Below are 17334 nucleotides of genomic sequence, written 5' to 3'. Positions count from 1 at the left end.
ACCGTTGCCCTTTCTCCATCCAATTTATTTCTGTAGCAGCTTTAAATGATTGTTCCATGTGGTGTCCCCATTTCAGCCAGGCTGCTCCTTGATTTGGACTTGCCGCTCCATTCCATCATCACAGAGCAGACAGCACCACCTTTGCACGCAGGATCACTCTGTCCACACAGCTCTAGCAGGTAACATTGCCTCCACATTCATACAGGCTGCCAAGGGATGTGAAGCTTGGTCTGGTACAGGCACACATCTCCTCCTACAACAGGGTCCGCTCCCTGGTTGATCCTGCCAGTAGCATTTACTTGTTTCAAAGATTAAACAATGCTGGATTAAGAACAGTGAAAATGAGAACGACTTATTAAATCAGTTATGATTCCTTTGATTGCTCCATCTGATACGATGATAACTATTACAATTCTAGAGCTAATACATGCTTACAAACGCTAACCACCAGGGATGTGTGCATTTATCAGAACAAAACCGATCATGGCTAGTTCTACCACTTTGGTGACTCTAGATAACCTCGGCCGGTTGCTTATTCCTTTAGATTCGGATGTTTACCCTATCAACTTTCAATGGTAGTTTCTGTGTCTACCATGGTGACCACAGGCAATGGCAAATCATGGTTTGAGTCCAGAAAGGAGTCAATGATATGAATGACACATCCAAGGAAGACAGTAGGTCCAAAAATAATCCACTCTTGACTCGGGGAGGTAATGATAAAAAATAACAATACAAGACTATTTTGGGGCCCTTTAATTAGAGTGACTACACTTTACATTTTTCAACTAGGATCTATTGGAGGGCAAGTCTGGTGCCAGTAGCCAGTGTAATTCTAAGTAAATAGCATATATGTAAGTTGCTGTAGTTTAAAAGCTTGTTGATGGTTCTTGTCAGCAAGTTGGCAGTTCACTGTGAGGCAAGCTACCACCTGTCCATGTCTCTAGAGTGTTCAGAGCAGTATGGCCACCGGAATACTTCAGATAGGAAAAATGGAATAGGGCTTTGGTTCTATATTGTTGCTTTTTGGTACCTGGGCCATGATTAAGAGTGATGACCAGGGGCATTCTTATTGTGCCAATACAGATAAAATTCTTGGACCACCACAAGACGAACCAAAGTGAAATCATTTGCCAAGAAAGTTTTCCTTAATCAAGAAGGAAAATCAAAGATTCGGAAAATATCAGGTACCGTCTGAGTTCAGACCCTAAATAATGCTGACTAGCAATTTAGCAGTATTTTTCCCATGACCTGCCAAGCAGCTTCCGGGAAACCAAAGACTTTGGGTTTGGGAGAGTATGGTTGCATAGCTGAAATTTGAAGAAATTGAAGGAAAGGCACTACCACTAGGAAGCTTTCAGTTCAATTTGGCTCAGCACAGGAATTCTCACCAGGCCCGGGCAGGGAAAGGACTGACAGAGTGATAGCTCTTTCTTAAATCTGTTGGCAGTGGTTGTGAGAAGCTGGCCTGGTATATGATGTACACTTATGTAAGTGGATATGCTGCACCAGTCCAGACAACCCTTATGATGATTTAGGAGGTCTTAGGCAACCTAAGAAAGCTCTCTAAGTGGTAGCTGTGGAGAACAGCCTTCAGGCTTAGTCCAGAAGGAGTGTAAAGCAGCTTATTTTACCAGAATGCAAATTTATAGGTATAGATTAAGTGTAAAAGAACCATACAATGTATTTATAAAAACATTTGTTTATTATATAACACTCACTAAAATAAACCGATATTTCCTACCCAGAGATATGCCCATTGCACACAATACTTTGGATAGAAATCAAGTAAATAGCTCAAGTACACAGAGGACTCCACGGGGGGACCAAACCATATACTAAGAAAGTGGTATAAGAACCATCACTCGTGGCAAGACAATGTCCAGAGGGCCTAGAAGTGCTGGGAACCCAAGAAACCACTCAAGGTGAGTGACTAGCAACCCCACGGAGATGGTGTGCAGTGTGGGAACCCAACTAAGGTCTTCATACAGATCAACTTGTAAGTTGCGGTTGCAATTTTAAAGTTTAAGGACCCTTTCCAGTGGACCCTGATGAAATCCTGTGGAAGACAGAAGGTTGTAGAGCCACCTCATTCTTGGATACTCAAGTACCCATGTTACTTATACCAGGGGAAGCGAGGTGCATAGGTGTGAAGTGGTGTCGGAAACCGCTGTCGAACCCAATGGAGGAATTCAGGAAAATGCAGCTGCTGGAAAGGAGAAAGTATCCAGTGGAATCCAAAGGTCGATTCAAGTTGAGGAGTACATGCAAGCAGAGGGGACAGAGTCTATGTCACTTAGGAGTGACCCGGAGACCTGGAAGACAAATGCCCACCGATGTTGGAGTTGCAGGAGAGTTGACGTTGACCTTGACTGTGCAACTGTGAGGACCAGGTGATGCTGAGGAAGACCAGGAGCAGTGCCCGAGCTGTCCCACATTGGTGGGGAGAGTTGATGGGTCGGTGTCTGTTGGGGGCACCAACAAGCCTTGGCAACTGCACTGCAAGCAACGTGGAAGTCGAAGAAGGTGCAGTGTCAGGACCAGCAAGATCCAGGGTACTTAACACAAGCAAGGGAGTCAGGGCAGGCCCCAGGCAATCAAGGGAGCCCAAAAGAAACAAAGATGACCCTCAACAGGACCCACAGGCCAGACACACTTGAGTCGCAAGAGAACCTTAAGCAGCTCACCAAAAGATGCAGGCCACACTGCAAATGATGCGATGTGGACAAAGATTTAGGTCACTAGAGATGCTTGAGGTTGGGGCTACTTATTTATTTATTTTGAAGATTTTATAGAGTGCAAACAAGATCCTTGCAGATATCAGAGCGCTTTCCAGTGATCAGAGTTGAAGCCCAAAGATCTTGGTGGAAGGAAGCCAACAAGCCTTTGCAACAGCAAGTCAACGCGGTGCACACTGGTTGGGTTTCTGCAGCTCCTAAGAGGGAAACTGGCCTCAAACTTGGTGAGAGGGCAGGGTAAGCCTCAAGAGCTGAGAAGAACCATCACCCTTGTTGCTGAGCATTTTTTGTAGTCTGTGGGAGCTCAGTTTCGACAGACCAGTCAGCTTGGTTGTGGTGCCTGCAGATGCAGGGAAGTGACTCCTTCACTCCAAGGGAGATTCTTTTAGGTGGTTTGGATGCCCAAAGGCCTTGGAAGGTTCCTTTATGGTGCACAGACGATGCAGCAGACTGGTAAGGGAGACAAAGTCGAGCCCAAATGAAGTCCATAGTGTCCAGATGGTAGAAGTTGAAATGGTGTCTGAATTGAATCGTGCCCTGCAACAAATCTAGGGACCTATACCCAGGTAAGCCCTTAAGTACCCTAAGGAAAGGGTTGGGACAATTCAGAGGACCCTCCCAGGGAAGGTTTGGAAAGGGGGGAGGATACTCCCATGTCCTTTTTCCAGATTCACACTAGACGGGGAGCCAACGGCTTCCAGAGCTTGTTTGAACTGGACTATGCAAGGAGGGCACCAAATGGGCCCCTCATGCAGACTGACTGGTGCTGGCAAGTGCACCCTTCCGGCCAAATACACTAAATACTGTATGGATGGTGCTCACACTAAGCATGGGCGGATTTTGCGGATTCGCAATCCGCGAATTTGCGGATTTGCGTATTTGCGGATTGCGAAAATCCGCAAAATCCGCGAATTCTCGCGTATTTGCGTATTTTTTTGGGGGGTGTGTGTTCGCACGGGTTTCTGCTAGTTCGCGAGGGTTTTGTACAATTTCGCAAATTGCGAACTTACTTGTCGGGTCGCCAGTTTTGCGAACTTGTTGTTTCTACGTGCCCAGCCTGTTTGCAAGGCTTTCTTCATCACTGCCACCCTCTGTCACCACTGGCACTCTCTTTGGTCACCCATGCCATCCTCTGGCTCACCCATGTCACCCTCTGTGTCATCACAGCACCCTCTGGTTCACCAGTGTACATTATTGTGGCAAAGCCAAGCACACCTGCTAAGTGCTTTAAGTTTTGCAAACAACAACACCTGCCCTGCCCCAACTGACATTAATGAAGGCTGGCACCTGCTTGTCTGCTCCCTTTCCTTTTTGTTGCAATAACAGGATGCAATGGCATACTTGTAACTATTCTGTGACTGTCAGAGCAGGGTCACACAATAGTTGCAAGTAGGCAACCGGATTCTGGAGGGCCCCTTCAGGAAGCACTACAGGTAAATGGTTACAAATGATGAGCTCGAACTTTTGCACCTGCTCGTTGGTTTTGCTTTTGCAAAACTCGTTTTTCGGTAATTTCGCCCTATTCGCGAGGCGCGGCGTCGTGCGAGATTGTTGCTGCCCGCGCCGAGGACCGCGAGCAGTGCGAACACAAGCAAAAAATCCGCTTCGTGCGGATTTGCGTATTTTCGCCACATCCGCGAGAGTTCGCGGATTGCGGATTTACCGAAAATCCGCAAAATCCGCGAGCGTAACGGATTTTCCGCCCATGCTTAGCTCACACCTCCCTTTGACAGGATACTTATTGTTCTGCCTTCCCCTGCTCGTGCTTGGCTCCGGAGCAGGAGGGCAGAATCGTGTCTCTGGTCGGCAGCAGCAATGTTGTGCAGCAGGAGCAATGAGAGCCTAATGGAGGTCCGTTTCAGTGCTTGCCATCCTACCTCTCACACCGTTTACAGTGCTGAGGTATGATTCCAACATTTTTGATACCAAACATGATAGGTTTCGTTTGAGCCAATTTTGAGATGGTCATCGCATAATTACAGGGTGACCCTCCATATGGTGTATGGCGGTCTCACTTACAACCCGGGACTATGAAGTCCATAGGCTGTAGGGTTGTCCTGCTCATGCAGGGTCACCCTGACACTTAGAATCAAGCACCCTGCCTTCAGGATTCATAGGCCTGCTAGAGGGGTGACTCGGAGGTTTTAAGTTCAGTGCCCCTAGATATAGGAAACCCATATCTTTCGTAAGTGGTGATAACACCAGCTCGCACAGGCTGCAGTGGCAGGCCTGTAGTTGCATTTTGATTGGTCTACCATGAGTGGCATTATGCATGCTTCAGCCCATGGGGGACCTTTGGGGTACCTATGCCCTGGGTACCTTAGTAACAAATACTAGGGTGTGATAAGGGTACCTCAGTATCCAATCTGGGATGTACCTAATTATTGACCAAAATAATTTAAGGGAGAAAGCAGAGAGACTGGGGTCCTGGTTAGCAGGATCCCAGTCAGACTAGTCAGAAAATAGCACCAGGTAAAAAGTGGGGGTAGCCATAAAATCAGTTGCTACTTTCTTACAGTTTTGTATAACTCCTCTTAGTTGGTGGAGTGTTTTGTATAGTCAATTCCAATAATGACCAAGACTTCTCTATGCAAACTATTTACATGACTGCTAGTGGTTGCCGCTCAATGTCTTAGAAGGACAAATCTTGTTCATCCACACAAGATTGAGCAATATCAGGTCTGTAAATGTCCGGGGTTGATTGTTATGAAACACTGAAGTGATCAGTGTGCGTCTACCCTTTACCGACAGATGCTGGTGTCCCTCAGAATCCCATTAGTGATAGTAATTGGGGATTGTAATGTCTCCCATGAATGAGGAATTCACAGCTAGTGTGGCTCCTAGGCTCGCTTTAATGAATACCTTCACCTTTGTACACACCACCCACCACTACTACTGATGGGATTGTTTAAGGAGATCCTCAAATTGGCCTCACCAGGAGCAAGTACTGTTCGGGTGGGGCACAGAGAGGATGATCAAATTTGATTACCTATGGAAGTAAAAGCTGTTTCAAGGTTCCCTTAGGTAAACCTGGGGAAGAATAAGTAATGCAAAACTAGGATATAGGGCGGAATCGCCACTGCCAGCATGGTGTTGGGAATCTGCCCTACATCCTACGCCGTCGACCCCCCATTTACCCCGCCATATTAGTATGGCGGGGGGACCCCGGCAGACGGAAAGAACATTGCCGATTTTCCACCTGAGCGGAAAAGGGTTTAATATGGTAGCGGTGTCTGCTAGACACTTCCATCTAGATTAGTATGCAGGCGGAAAGCAGCTTTTCCGTGGCGGCAACGGAAAGGCATGCAGAGTTCACAATTGGGGGCCTGTTGCGGGCCCCCAGGAAGTTGGAGGGGTGGGGGTGCACATGGGGGGGTACCTATGGTACCCCCCTGCATTTGCATTGCGGCATGCCACTTTGTGCAAGCAAATGCACAACATGCATTTTTACCATTTTTACCATTGTGGCGGGTGCTGCTGAAAGCACCACCCGCCGCAATGTTAAAAAAGCGTGTGCATCCTAATCTCCCCCACGGGACTGCCGCACATATGTTGGGTGTTCCCATTTTCTGTCAGGATGGCGGGCGGACACAGTCCGCCCGCCATTCTAATGATGTCCTAATGATGCCCTAAGTGTTAATGGTGCTAGCTAGAATCTCTGCTGCCTTGCAGATGGAATCCCAGGTATGGGGCCTGGTACCTCCTCTCATGTGCAGGCCACTTGGAGTGAGGGCAGGTTGTGGGCAGGCTTTTCTGCACTCCAATGATGACTCAACTGATAAATGTGAGGGCAGAGGACAGGGGGTCTCTGGCCAGTGGGTCTAGGTGGGGCCTCATGTGGCAGAAAGCCCTCTGATGTGGAACTTATGATAACCCAACATGATCCTGGGGGATCAAATTGCAGTTCCTCTCTGGGCTGGGCTCGAGAGAGAACCCTGATGCCTCAGCCTTCCGATGCATGATCCTGGCCCATTCAGGCTCTGCGAATCAGAGGAGTGGCCCACCCTGACGGCCCTGTACTTGGTTGCCAAGCCCTGTGTGGGATGGGCTGGGGCTAAAGACTAAAACAGACCTTGTGGACCACTAGTTGAACTGCCTGTTTTTGCTATTATCTGTTCTAACCGCCTGCCTGTTACTGTACTGGGGCCAGAGGTGGAGCTGCCTCCTCAAGCCTCCTGGCCCTGCACCACTGAGGGCAGGGTTGGGGCCACCCTTCCTTTCAAGTCAGCAAGACAACTAGCGGGTGCCAGTAGGGGTGCCAGAAAGCAAGTTGTTAGCATGAAGCAGGCCTCATAGGGCAGAGGCTTCTGATAGCTGTCTCGAATGAGCTTGACCACTTTGGTCAGTGGCTCCCAGGTGCCTGAAGATTCTGGTCAGTGGATGACATGGGCTATCTCGTCAGTGGTTGTACTAGGCAATCTGGTTGGTGGTTGAACAGGTCATCTGACTGGTGGCCTTGCATGACCCAGACCATTTGGTCAGCGGCATGCCCAGGCCACCAGGTCATTAGCTGGGAGACCATATGCATGGAGGGTCAGCTGGCACATTTTCCTCCTCCTGGGTTCCATACGCCCATACTTTGTGAGGACTTAACAGTCAATGAAAATAGCTTCTTTGATAGGCCGAGGGTGTGTAATGTGGCGGTGCTTAATCCACCTTCGCTAACCAAGGCTGAAATCCAAGAAGATGAATATTTCTTTAAAGCACTTGGGTGGCTTCATTCCTATTTGACCAACCGGTCACAGAAGGTGGCGTTGGGCTCTTTTTCCTAAGCGACTGGGGTGTGATGTCCCTCAGGGATCGCCACTCAGTCCACTACTCTTTAATATTTATTTGGCACCACTTTTCACTCTGATTGCCAAATGGGGGGTCACTGCAATCTCATATGCAGACGACACCCAGCTCGTCCTACCCTACTCAGAAGTGTCGGATGCAGCCTTTGGCAAATTTAAGGGGTGCCTCTGCGATGTAGCCACCTGGATGAACACCAACAAATTAAAATTGAATGCTGGCAAGACGGAGGTGATCTTTTTTGGGAAAGGCCTTCGTCCTTCCCCGGATTTGTGGTGGCCATCTGAGATGGGCCACCCGCCTTCCCCCAGCATAAAGGCTAAAAACTTGGGGGAAAGGTGGGATTAGAGTTTGACCTTCTCCGCCCGCATTCAGCAGGTGACAACTGGGTGCTTAAGCAAATTGAGGCATTTGCGCAAGTTCCTCATGCTTCTTCCAGAAGACTGCCGAAAAATGGTAGTCCATGCGACGGTCACTGCTAAGCTGGACTATGCAAACGGCCTATATTTGGGCCTACCTAAATATTTGATTCAATGCTTGCAGACCGTGCAGAATGCGGCTGCGAGGCTGATAAAACACATTCCTTTCAAACAGCATGACTCTCCGCATTTGCGCGAGCTGCACTGGCTTCCGGTGGCAAGCAGAATTAAATTCAAGGAGCTAACTCTGGCTTTTAGAGCTTTCCGTGGCATCTGTCCTAGCTATCTCAAAGCAAGACTCCCTAGGTATGAACAGGCAAGACTCTTACGGTCAAACTCCCTACTCCAGTTACAGGCCCCGCGAGTCAGAAAGACACGTTTGGGAGGAAGGACTTTTTCAGCAAACACGGCGAAGCTGTGGAACGCCCTACCGCCTGCCATTCAGTTGGCAACATCAGAGATTGGGTTCAGGAAACAATTAAAAACTTGGCTCTTTAATCAAAAGATCTGATCCACCGGCATTACTTATTGTTCCCTCTGAGCTGCTCACATAGCGCCGGGACACCTCCTGGCGAGGTAGATGTTCGCGCTCTAGAAATTTCGGTATTATTATTATTATTAGAGTCCAGAGCAAAATGACCGTGTTGGCAGCAGCAAGCTGTGATCTTCCCTTTGCAGGGCAGGCTGACTTTGGACCAGGAGGCATGTGGACTGACCAGCTCCAAATATTGCCAGTCAGCGCTCAAATATGAAGGTATCCAGTCACTAAGGCATCCTAAGCTCTAAGAATTAAACAGTCAGATGTGGGTGCAGCTATGACTTTTGCCTGGTCCCCGCATGTCAGGGGGGCACCAGGAACTGGCCAAAGCCAACCAAGGCCAAACAGTTCTAGTAACCCCAGTTGGAGGCAGGTGCAGCCATAACCTTTGCCTGGGAGGTCCGGTCCCCTCAGGCCAAAGCTCCATCCAGCAGGCAGGGTCACCTTCTCTTCCCAGGTCAGGGGGTTATCAGACCAGGTAGGAGTCTGTGTCTTCCCCAGGCTGAACTGTTCCACTACTCACCAATGAGAGGTGGGTGAAGCCATGGCTTTTGCCTGGGAGTCTTGGTCCCTGCAGGCCAGAGCTCTATCCAATGGGCATAGCCACCTAGCCTGCCCTGTACACAAGGTGGCACTCCCCATTCCCAAATGTTTACCAAGCTTCAATACATCCACTGATTACATTTCTGGCTAAACGTACTACAAAATGCAGTGTGTGAGATTTGCAGGGAACTATCCATTGCTGAACTGCCAACTGTGATATAAGGAACTCCTTCCAGGTAGCTATCTGAATAATAAGCACATTTTCTTGTTTGGGAGCAGTTTAAATAACATAAATCATAACATGCCTACTGCTCTTGTGAGCCAGCATCGTGTGAATCCAGATTGTCTCCATAGGACCAAGTATGCAAGTTAGTGCAGTCTGTATCCTGCTGTTTTTATATTTACCTGAATACGTCTTCATTTGGGTTGATGATAGGTGGGTGCATAAACTTCCCAATTCTTAATGCCCCTTTTGGCATTTGGCAATGCCCAGATATTGCTATATCCCTACTATGATTTATATTACTGTAATACAAGTCTGTGCCAGGAGAGCACCCTCCTAGAAAGAACTTTATAAAGAAGAACAACCCCAAACCAATTATACTAATGTAGACAGAGGATACACTCTAGATGGAAATTTGCTACCTTTTGAAGCAATGCAGCACAGCAACCAAATTTGCTGCACTGCACTGTGTCAGTGGGAGAGAGAAAAAACAGTGCCATATCAACTAATATTTGGTGTTACATTTCTTTTCCCTTGCACTGGTCATGCACCTTTGTTTGCACCATTTTCCTATTGCCCAAGGGTATGTGCATTATGACAAAGTTTAACACTTTCCCCACTTTGCAAGTGTGCTGCAAAGTTGGGAAAGTTTAGAGACTTTCATGTTTGCTCCAATGTTATACTTGCCTCAAGGGGGGTGTAATTCTGTGGAACATATTGCTGCATACAAATGTTGCTAGATAGGAATTTGCATCAAATTCTATGCGTGGCTGCGTGGAAATGCCTATGTGCCACCAATCAGTTAATTTACCTCCTAATGTAGGTGCAGAGACAGAATATTGATTAAAAATATCGACTTGCACAAATATCGAGTTGCAAATGTCGTGGGTCAGAAATATCGGCATACAGATTCTCGTGGTCAAGAAAATGGATTTTAGGTAAGTAAAATTGATGTTAAAAATATCGAAGTATTTAATATCATTTGCAAAACAGTAGTAGTTAAAATATTGTTTGTTTATTAATGTTATGTATTTTAGTATTTATTTTATATGTATCTGTTGTATGTTTTTATGTATAAGAATTATTTGTATTTTTAAGTGTTAGGGTTTTTGTAGTTATTATTTCTTTGTATTTGAATTTTGAGTTTTTAGTTCAGTAGCAGGTTGTTGGTTTATAGGAGAATAGGGTAATTTTATTTTATGAAATGTATTGATTCTTTTTTATTTATTAATATGTGTTTAATTGAGATGTTATACTGTTAAATGTGTTAAGTAATTTATTAATAATTAATTAATAATTGGTTGTCAATTAAATTAAGATTAATTAATTGGTGATTAATTATGGTAATTGTGTAATTCATTTTAGGTGTGTTTTGTGGTGTTTATAGGTGTTAGGTTTGAGAAGTAATTTATTTTTAATTGATGAATTAATAATTGGCTGTTAATAACTTTTAATTAATAATTGGTATTTAATTATGGTAATTGTGTGATTAATTTTAGGCATGTGTTGTGGTGTTTATAGTTGTTAAGGGTGGGAAATAATTTATTTTTAATTGATAAATTAATTTTCGAATGTTAATTACATTTTATGAATTAATTGGTAATTAATTATGGTAATTGTGAAATTAATTTTAGTAGTTTGTTTTGTTGTTTACAGGAGTAAAGGGTGGGAAGTAATTTGTATTGAATTATTTAATATATAGGGCCCGATTATGATGTTGTTCGGAAGGCATCCAAATTGGATTTGGCTTTCCCGAATCCGATTCGTAGCCCTTGTTTACAACCAAATCGCACACATGTTTGAGCGACCAATACGATGCAAAGATTGCGTATGTGCCAACCCAATTGTTCCGGGACCTAAACCTGTCCATATGACTCACTCATAGCCGAATCGTGCCGCACTATGGAACCTAATTCCAATTTAATATATTTTAATTGTGTTTTATTATGTTAGAGTTTAATTTAGGTGTGTGTTGTAGATATCAAAGTGCTAAAGTGTTTGTAGTCAATTCATGTTTATTATTTTTGTTTTATTAATAATATTTTTTAATTTATTATTAATTATGTTAATTTTGGAAAAAAGCTTGAATTAGAAATGTTGACGTGTTTTGTTATTAGTGTGGTGTTATAGGGTAGGAAATACCATAAATACATTAATGTATTAATTCATTTATTTCTTTGTAAATTTTTTCTGATTTAAAAGAATTTAATATTATACATTTATTTATTATTTCATATTATATTTTATGTGTAGGTTTCTTCTATGTAATTAATATTATAATATTTTTAATTGTTATATATTTAATATATCTGATTTTTCATTTCTAAATGTTGTATATGTTTTCCCATGATTTACTATAATATTTAATGCTTTTTTTTTGTTTTAACTGTTTGAGTTTGAATAGTATTTTTTGTCTGTTCGCTGTCCAGCACTTTTGCTACTGTTGCACTAACTGGAGTGGGAATAGTAATTTTTACCCCTCCCCTATCTGACACTTTCCCTACTGTTGCATTCACTGGAGTGAGAATAGTAGTTTTTTAACCTCCGCTATCCAACACTTTCTCTACTGTTGCTCTCACTGGAGTGGAAATAGTAATTTTTAGGCCTCCACTATCCAACACTTTCCCTACTGTTGCACTGCTTGGAGTGGGAATAGTAATTTTTACCCCTCCGCTATCCAACACTTTCCCTACTGTTGAACTCTTTGGAGTGGGAATAGTAATTTTAACACCCCGCTATCCAATACTTTTCCTACTGTTGCAATCACTGGAGTGAGAATAGTAGTTTTTTCCCCTCCGCTATCCAACACTTTCTCTACTGTTGCTCTCACTGAAGTGGGAATAGTAATTTTTACCCTTCCGCTATCCAACACTTTCCCTACTGTTGCACTCACTGGAGTTGGAATAGTAAATGTAATTAAAGACCAAACAAGGTACTTCAAAACAACTCAGAGGAATTGGTTAGTATAATCAATTTGTCTGTATACCAGTAAGTACAATTGGTGCCTCTCAGGGTGAGATACCCCACTACCCAAGGTATCAGTTACACAAGAAACAAGGGTTACTTGTACAACGTAATCAAAAGAAGGGAACCCCCGGCACTCCTAATATTTCACATTAAGTCCAATATAATACACTATCCATCTTGCCAAGAAAACACAAAAATGAAGAGAGATCCCTCCTATTTAGGAAACAACGAGAACTATTCAATAGATCATTCATTAAAATATTTATTTTATAGTAACAAAGAAAGGAAAATGACTGGCATGTAAACATTTGTTAGTACATTCATACAGCAAATTTTGGCTTCATGTAACCTCAGCAATCTGCTGCCGTGACGAGGCATCATTGATGTTAACGTCTGCACATTTTTAGAATCTTTCTGGAGGAAAAGTCTCTTGCTTCGAAACTGAATAGGAAAGGAAGGAACAAGCCTTCATGATACAACTTCTGAATGCTATTCCAAGAGAATCCTTCTAATCATGAGTCGAGCAGCTGACATTTCCAGGATTCATTTGAGAAACTTTGAAGACTTGAGAAAGTCACGGTGGTGACAAAATGCGCGTTGGCTGTGATCGGTGTACTTCACAACAAAGACCGGACCATTATGCTTCGTACACAAAAATATGCCCCCACTGGTATATATGTTTATAACTTTTAAAACTGTGTGTGTCGATATACGCCTTGATGTACTTTTCTTAAATGTGATGAATTTCATGATATGAATTATGACATCTGAATGGCTAGTGACCAATATTTGCACTGCCAATATGACTAATGCACACATAATTGTGGTACAAAAACACAGGGGCACATTAGGATGGCGGGCGGACACCCATTGCAAAAAGGGACCGCCCGCCATAAGGGTGGGGGTCCCATGGGGGACGTTAGGATGCGCCCATAATGCTGGATGCGCCTGAATCCAGCATTCCTAACATTGTGGCGGGCAGTGCACTCAGCACCGCCGACCACAATGCCAGGAAGGCATGTTGTGCACTTCCAAGCACAACATGGCAAGCACTGCGCTGTGCCTGCCATGTTGTGCATGGAACTGCTGCCCATGTGCAACCCCCACCCCCAGAGTCTCTGGTGGCCAGCAGCAGGCCCCCAATTACAGAAACCACCTGCCTTTCCATGGCGGTACATCCCCACACACATGTTAATATGGATGGCGGTGTCTCCCAGACACTGCCACCATGTTAGCTGCTTTTCCACCCAGTCGACTCTGCGACTGGGTGGACAACCGGCGGACGGTCTTTACGTCCGCTGGGGTCCCCCCCGCCATGGTAATCTGGCGGGGGGAATTAGGGAGTGGACTGTGGTTTTTGGCGGGTGGATCGCCACCGCCCGTATGGCGGTGGGGATTCGCCCGTTATCATAATGGGCCCCACAGTCTTAAGATGTCTCTGATCTTCGGGCTCATAACAGAAGTCAGTTTTTGATTTAATGATGGCGCCATGAAAATATAATCGCCGATATAGGGCTTGAGTATATTGCCTTAACGGGTCAAATCCAGAATGTTTGGTATAAAACACCATCCCATTAGGTCATATTAAATGCAGAGTAATTCATTTGCCATTTTGGTGTCAGCATAATATATGTCAAGAGTTATTAGTCACAAATGATTGTAAAATTGAATAACCTGTGTAATGACTTATGGCATAACGAACCATGCATTATTGTAGTATAAAGCTGCGAACAAGCATTTTAGGGAAATTGTCCTGTGTTAACGAAAATGCATGACCCTAAGATGGCTTTGTTTAGCGACAATGAGAAAATGTGGCCCTTTTTCAATTGCAATGCTCTGGGTGATTTAAATGTGGTGTCTTCCAATGTGAGGTGTAAACACTGATGAAGGACTTTTCCGAAACGTGTCTGTTACAAAAATAAATCTGGTAAGCCACCCGCAAGTGCTGTTACTCTCTGTCTTAAGTGTGGATGAGAGTTTTGGAGCATAATATAAGGCTGGGCACCGCCGGCATACAAGCACCCGCTTATAGATTTTTTCTGCAATTTGAACGAGGATATATATATATATATATATATATATATATATATATATATATATATATATATATATATATATATAAATATAAGAACATTCAAGAAACGTAAAGGACAATCATCTGGCACTCCACGGTAGGTTTTAAAACACTCAGTTTATTTCGGTGTTGACGGTATGCATCAACGCGTTTCGGAAGTCATGCTTCCTTGTTCACGATGCCAAGCCAACATTTTTCCAGATTAAAATACAAAACACAGTGGTAGTAAACATTAATGAGGGACATAGTATTCCACCATCAAGCCTTTGTCTCATAAAATATGGTGGCCATCTTAGAATGTGTTACTATCAGTATTCACCAATATATTTCATTGAGGTTTACTTTTTCCCGGGTCTTACAAATGTTTTAGTTTGAGTACAATGGCATTATAAAAACCATTATCCATAATTATTAATTGGGAGAGAAACAATTCCTCATTTTTATACATTTGTAAAAAAAAAACAAATTACTTTGCAGTTATAAATTATATAATGCAAAAATTCGAAAGTGCAAGTGCATTGAGAAATTTGGCCATTTCAGCTTTTAGATATCTTTTTTAGCTGTGTAATGGCTATTGCCTATATTTGTTGGGTACCAGTTCAAACAAATTCAAAGTGCCAGTGCAGTAATAAAAAAAAATGCATTATACAATCATTTTTCAACTAACTCCAAGTGTATGCACTATGGGGTTTAACCATCCATCGATGTACTATCTCATGACCTATATATAATAAAGAAACAGATCATTCTATACATCCAATTAAAAGTCAGTTCACAAAAATCTTATTAAAATTTAGCCCATAAAGTGCAAGTTTTTTTTCGATACCTTTAAATTGCTTGTGCTTATGTAAACAATGATAACTTTTCAATGTAAATATATCACTCTCCTTAATGTAAACAAGACTTCAATACAGTACCAAGATATAGAAGTAGCGGGCAAATATATATGTAAACAAGATAACATTTCTCTATGTAAACATACCACTCTTCTCAATTTCTAAAATCCATATAATACAGTACAATAATCTCATAAAGTGCTAATATATATATATATCTCCATAACTCCTGTCACATATCCTCACCAGAATAACAAGTGCAGACCACAAGTAGGAGCAAATCTTATTTTTCTTTGTTTATGGAGCTACATCCGCCATGACGCGTTTCAGCTGTTACTGACCCTGATCACACGGCCATGTATATGTATATATATATATATATATGAGTTCAAGCAAAAGATCCTGCACCTCCAACTTGTGGCGAACAAAGACCAGCGAATCCCAAAGTAAGGCAGGAAGATTTTATTTCACCAGAATTCAAAAAGCAGCAGCAGACTGACGCGTTTCGGGCGGATGCCCTTGCTCACAGTGAAATACAATTAAAAAAGCCTTATTCTTATATGCTGTAGTGCACACCATGTGACATATAAACACAAACGACATACTACGAAGTGAACATGGCTCCATTAATGGAAGAATGTAAGGTTCCCCGTCAACTTGATTAATTTATACCACAGAAAAATGTAAAACACATATTCATGAGTAAATTCATTAATGGCAAATAATACCTGCATAAATGCTTAGGTGTGCATATTTCATCCAACAATTTGAAAGAAACTTCTTTTTGTATAAATACAGTACAAATGATATAAACACTATCACCACCCCCTTTTCTGAATCGTTTTTGGCCACTATAGGTGTGGCAGGGTATACTCAGACATGAGTCCCTTTCTCACTGCTCCATCAGGATTCAAGCAAGCCGGGCCGAAGAGGCTGAAATGCCAGAAACCGGTCCCCGGTAGCTTGTCTCCTTTCTGGTGAAGAATTGGCTTGGTAGTTTGGTCTGCCCTGTTCCCATGATGCACTGGGCCAGGGACAGACTAATTTGCATATAGCCAGGTTCTGAGCTGGGATGGGGCAGTGAGAGAAATAACGGTGATGGATCAAGCCCTGATCTTTGGACTCGGTAAGAGTGGTCTGCTTAATTCAGACACTCTGTTCATCACCACCCCCTTTTCTGAATCGTTTTTGGCCACTATAGGTGTGGCAGGGTATACTCAGACATGAGTCCCTTTCTCACTGCTCCATCAGGATTCAAGCAAGCCGGGCCGAAGAGGCTGAAATGCCAGAAACCGGTCCCCGGTAGCTTGTCTCCTTTCTGGTGAAGAATTGGCTTGGTAGTTTGGTCTGCCCTGTTCCCATGATGCACTGGGCCAGGGACAGACTAATTTGCATATAGACAGGTTCTGAGCTGGGATGGGGCAGTGAGATAAATAACGGTGATGGATCAAGCCCTGATCTTTGGACTCGGTAAGAGTGGTCTGCTTAATTCAGACACTCTGTTCATCACCACCCCCTTTTCTGAATCGTTTTTGGCCACTATAGGTGTGGCAGGGTATACTCAGACATGAGTCCCTTTCTCACTGCTCCATCAGAATTCAAGCAAGCCGGGCCGAAGAGGCTGAAATGCCAGAAACCGGTCCCCGGTAGCTTGTCTCCTTTCTGGTGAAGAATTGGCTTGGTAGTTTGGTCTGCCCTGTTCCCATGATGCACTGGGCCAGGGACAGACTAATTTGCATATAGCCAGGTTCTGAGCTGGGATGGGGCAGTGAGATAAATAACGGTGATGGATCAAGCCCTGATCTTTGGACTCGGTAAGAGTGGTCTGCTTAATTCAGACACTCTGTTCATCACCACCCCCTTTTCTGAATCGTTTTTGGCCACTATAGGTGTGGCAGGGTATACTCAGACATGAGTCCCTTTCTCACTGCTCCATCAGGATTCAAGCAAGCCGGGCCGAAGAGGCTGAAATGCCAGAAACCGGTCCCCGGTAGTTTGTCTCCTTTCTGGTGAAGAATTGGCTTGGTAGTTTGGTCTGCCCTGTTCCCATGATGCACTGGGCCAGGGACAGACTAATTTGCATATAGCCAGGTTCTGAGCTGGGATGGGGCAGTGAGATAAATAACGGTGATGGATCAAGCCCTGATCTTTGGACTCGGTAAGAGTGGTCTGCTTAATTCAGACACTCTGTTCATCACCACCCCCTTT

This window comes from Lissotriton helveticus, chromosome 2_1, assembly GCF_964261635.1.
Source record: "Lissotriton helveticus chromosome 2_1, aLisHel1.1, whole genome shotgun sequence".
Classification (NCBI taxonomy): domain Eukaryota; kingdom Metazoa; phylum Chordata; class Amphibia; order Caudata; family Salamandridae; genus Lissotriton; species Lissotriton helveticus.
The sequence above is the reverse complement of the archived record's forward strand: the minus strand, read 5'-3'. Positions refer to the sequence as shown.